The 4,730-nt window shown below is 41.3% G+C and overlaps 1 long non-coding RNA gene across 1 annotated transcript; it reads left to right on the plus strand.

Annotated features, from left to right (window-relative positions):
- The first annotated feature begins 2 nt into the window (after nt 1–2).
- On the plus strand, nt 3–4,613 carry LOC119617158. Its single transcript, XR_005233343.1, has 3 exons — nt 3–133; nt 877–1,123; nt 3,361–4,613. It is a non-coding gene; the product is annotated as an uncharacterized LOC119617158 (long non-coding RNA).
- Nucleotides 4,614–4,730: the final 117 nt, after the last annotated feature.

Consider the following 4,730-nt stretch of genomic DNA (forward strand, 5'->3'; position numbering starts at 1 on the left):
GAAAAAAACGGTGGTAGTCGCGCGTGTCCAGCTGTAACTTTCAGTCATTGGTCGAGGACTACGTCAATCAGCAATATCCGGCAACGCTATTGGTCGACGCGGTCACAGGCACCGCCTTTGCTGCTCCATTCACGTAAGTAAACAACAACACAACAAAAACAGCTTATATTTTTCCCTCTCTGTCACCTTTTTTTTGTAGTATATTATTTTTTTTATTTCACAGCGTGGGTGTTTTAACTTGTTTTAATATTTTAGCTCTAATTAGATGGTAGTAAATAGAGAGCAATAAATGATAAGAGGAGAATCACAGTAAATGTGAGCCTGAACAGTGGATAGTTTCCACTCTCAGCATCATTCAGCATTCTAACACTTTCCTTTACCTTTTAGAAAGAATGCCAAAATGACTTCAAAACTGTGCTACATTAAAAAGCCTGAACATTAGCTCTAATCATGACAAACTAAAGAAACTTAGACGCCTCATAACTGCTAATTGTGAGTATTGCAAAGATAAGACACTGCTCTATAAGACATAAAAAATATATAAAACATTGCTGCTTCACTCCAAAAAGTAATTATGGGTAAAATAAACTAAGACAAACCTACACACCAAGAATTAGTTATGTACAAATATAGGCTTTAGGTCTAAGTTTGAGTGGATTTCTGTCTCAGCTGTTGATAATATTTAAAATATAGTAAAGCGATTTCAAAGACGAGTCATGTGATGGAGCCTCCACCTGCTCAAGGTGTAACTGAGACAGACTGATTGATCAGTCAGACGATTCAATGAGCTAATCCAACCAGTTTTAGCTTTTTTTATGTTAAATAGGCATTGGCCACATTTGAGCGTGAATATTTTTTTCAACACAACACCAACAGACTCTGAAGGAAGTTGACCAGACTGTCATCCGTCCATCCGTCCATTCATCCATCCATCCGTCCATTCATCCATCCATCCATCCATCCATCCATCCATCCATCCATCCATGATGTCGGAACTTTGGAAACATCGGCACCCAACATCCAGTAACGACCTCCGTGTCCCATCGTTAGGAATCTGCTTTCACACCCACAGACTTACGAGGTACAACAAAGATGCCACAGCAAGGAGGAACCAAGACGACAGGTCGGGTGGACCTCAAAGCACTTTACACTACATTCAGTTAGGCAACGATACCACTGCTTTTATTCAGAATAATAACATCTTAGGAGTACGGTTCTGCATTTTAAATATTGTTTAAATACTAATTTGATTCCTCACTTAACCCGTTAAGACCAAGTTCTCATCTTTTTAAAGCACCTGATAGATTATTTTAGCCAAAAACATTCATGAACATCAAAGTAAAGGTGATCATTTCTAACAGTGGTCGAAACGTTAAAGCTCTCCGAGCTTCTGTCTTTTATATAAATCTTCATAAAAAGTCACGTTAGATGTTAACGGATCACTGACCTTAACCTGTAATAAATTATAGGTTGCATTACTCTAAAATCCCAGAGGAGGGCGACTGCAGCACACAGAGCGGGTCGTCTGGAACATCAACTACCAGAACCTTAATTTGGTTTTATGTGGCTCAAAGCGGAGAAGAATCAAAACAAAAGAAACATTGAATCCATCTGAACCTTGTTAATATACTGTTTGAGAGAGCTTTAATATCATGCACAGTGCCCAGTCGGGTGTACTACAACCCTGAAAAAAAAAGGTCTACTTTTTGTACACAGGATGTGGGTCCAGGGTGTGTTTTTGTACCTAATCTTTATGCTGTTTTACAGCTTTAAGGTTAAAACACAAGTTCTCCAATGAAAACAATTCCAGCTGCACGTGCCTGAGCTGAGAGGAGATGGGGACGTTAAATTCAAGAATGTGGGACATTCCCTTGAGTTGTCAACTTAAATATAAGTGTGTGTGTGTGTGTGTGTGTGTGTATATAATTTATCCACTGTGCTCTGGGATATGTGTCCTTTGGAAACACACAAAGACCTATAAGAATGTTATATTTCCTTGTGATTAAATGCACATGTGTGTGTGAGACCTTGATGGCAGCTCGTTCTGTTTTCTGTTCGCCAGTGTCTTTCAGCTACAAAAATAGAATAAATTAAAGGTCTACCAGTCGTTGAAGGAATGCATATCGCCCGCCGCTGTTCATGCCAGACTTTAAAACTATCTTATGTTGAAAGGAGACAGAGTTGTAGCTGTCTGAGTCAAACTTCACGTTTTGGACGACTCTCAGCTCCATCAAATACGAGCTCAGTGTTTGTAAAACTGACTGACTTACAGCCGTTTTTGTGTTTGATAAGATCAGCTGGCTGTGGCGGCCATCTTAAATCGGGTCGGCTCTAAAAGCTCATCAGCTGCGGTCGGGCAACCAGTAGTTATTTCCTTGAAGTTTCTTTAAAACCCGTCCAGTGCTTCCTGATGTAAGCTGCTAACAGACAGGGTTGACTCCGGAAGTAAAGGGGAACATTTTCAACAAAGGTCGTGCTAACAGCTATCTGTTAGTGCTCACGTTACGCGTTGAAGGTCAGTCTCAGCTACTACCACACCAGATTTTAGCTCAATATCTGTAAAACTGACTGGGTTGTAGCCATTTCTGTGTCTGCTGAGGCCGATTATCTGTGGCAGCCATCTTTAACTGGACTGATTCTAAAAGTTAATGAGATGTAGATGTCCAAACTATTCATGGATTTCTGAAATCCTCACCGTAATCTGTCCGGTGGTTCATGAAATAATTTGCTAACAGACAGGAGTGGATGTGTCGCACGTGGAGCATGTACTGAGGATGACTCTCAGCTACTACCACACCAAACTGGAGCTAAATAGCTGCAAAACCGATTAAGGTGGAGTCTTTTTTGTGTTGGCTAATCTCAATTAGCTGGGAGTCGTTTACAACGCACGCTCCGACGTCATATTGCATGAGACTGCACGTTAATTTCAAGGTTTGACCCAAAACGATTATTATTTTTTCTTCTAATCATCAGCTGAGACGGCAGGCGATATGCATTCCTTCAAGGATTGCAAGGTCTTTCGTTTTTTACTGTCACTTTAAACCCTTTTGGGTCTTTTCTACTTCCCAGATTGTTATTTTTATTCCGTATTATGGGTCATCAGCTTCTCTTTTAACATTTCCCCCATTTTTTTTTCTCCTCTCCCCTCTTGCAACACGACTCCCCGTTCCCCTCGGCCCCCGCTGTTATAAATTTCAGCCCCGCCGTCTTCGCCGCTCAATCATAAATCATAAGCTCTCTTCCTGTGCTGCCTGCTAAAACTGTTTTTACTTTTTTTTTTGTTTTAATGACACAATAGCCAGGACTTTATGTCCGAGAGCGAGATGTTTAATATGAGTGTGTGTGTATCTTTAACCCCAGACTTTCCTGTGGTCCCCACCCCAGGCTGTGCTGCTGAGTGTGTCCAGAGCAACACACACACATGAATATTCACACACTGGAACAGACAACACACCCTTACATGCACACGAAGAGGAAGTGACATGGTAAACGCACACACACTTCCACCCAAACTTCATTAGTTTTCTGCAGAAAGTCTTAGAGGTGCTCATTGAGGGAGGTTCTGCTTTCATTCACCACAGAGTAGCTGTTAACACGCCGCCCGCAGGTTTTATTCAGATATTTTACTCCATGTCTGCAGACTGATGTTCACCTGGTGAAAAGAAAAGGAGAGACACAATCGTTAAGCTAAATATTCATCGTGGTAATCTTTATTCGTGAGCTTCTGAGCACTTTTTTCTGTTAAATTCAGGCTGGCTTCCCTTTCTTATTTCCCCCAAAGTGTTTGCAAAACTGTCACTCAGATGTATTAACCTATTACCTACCCGGGGTTTTCCGTTACTGCTGAATTTGATCATTTCTAAGCGACAAAGCTGGGTGCTCTATGTGAGATCGATTAAAGCGAGTGAAGCTTCAAAATGAGCAAACCTGCGACAACTGGCCTACAAGTGTGTGCATCATAGCTCCACCTGCAGAAATTTGAAAACGATCTGAGACTTTACAGATGGTAAAACACAAAATAAAAGAGCAGTATTTGGATTAAATAAAAAACAGAAGGGTAAAAGTGTCACACAGAGGTCAGCTTGTGTTGCAGGTCACGCCTTTGGGTCCTGTGGTGGAAGTTTCATGATACGGGGCTGAATACTTGCTGATTTTTACTCATCTTCAGAAGACTATAGAGGAGGACGATGGAATCAGAATCACGTTTTTAACACCAAAAGAGAATTTATAAAGAAAGTGGAAAATATAAAAGGAGCACGTTTTTGACTCCAGTAAATATGCATTTCTAATCTAGTAGGTCATAATTGGGAACAAATATCTGAATAATCTACTAAGAAGTAATAGAATTAATAAAAAAAGGTCAAATTGTATCACATGAGTGCTGTTTGTGGCTTGTTTCAGCAGTGATGATATCCTGAGAAGTTCTCATTCAGGCTTCTGTTGACATTTTGGACTATTTAAAGGAGCAGCGAGGAAACGTGTGTGTGTGTGTGTGTGTGTGTGTTTACACACATGCTTGTGTGTCATATGTAATGGGTGTGTTTCCGTTGCTCGAGGACTTCCAGGGTCCCAGAGATAAAGCTGAATTCATGAAAGGAATGTCACATCAGGGGTTCTTTCCTGTCACCTGACTCCGGCTCTTCCTGTGTCGAGTTTCCTGCGTCTGAACGAAGAAGGGCGTCCCCCCCACCCCTCCACCCCCACCCCCGATGGAGATGATGGAGGAGCTG

The sequence above is a fragment of the Kryptolebias marmoratus genome, linkage group LG7 (assembly GCF_001649575.2).
Source record: "Kryptolebias marmoratus isolate JLee-2015 linkage group LG7, ASM164957v2, whole genome shotgun sequence".
Classification (NCBI taxonomy): Eukaryota; Metazoa; Chordata; class Actinopteri; order Cyprinodontiformes; family Rivulidae; genus Kryptolebias; species Kryptolebias marmoratus.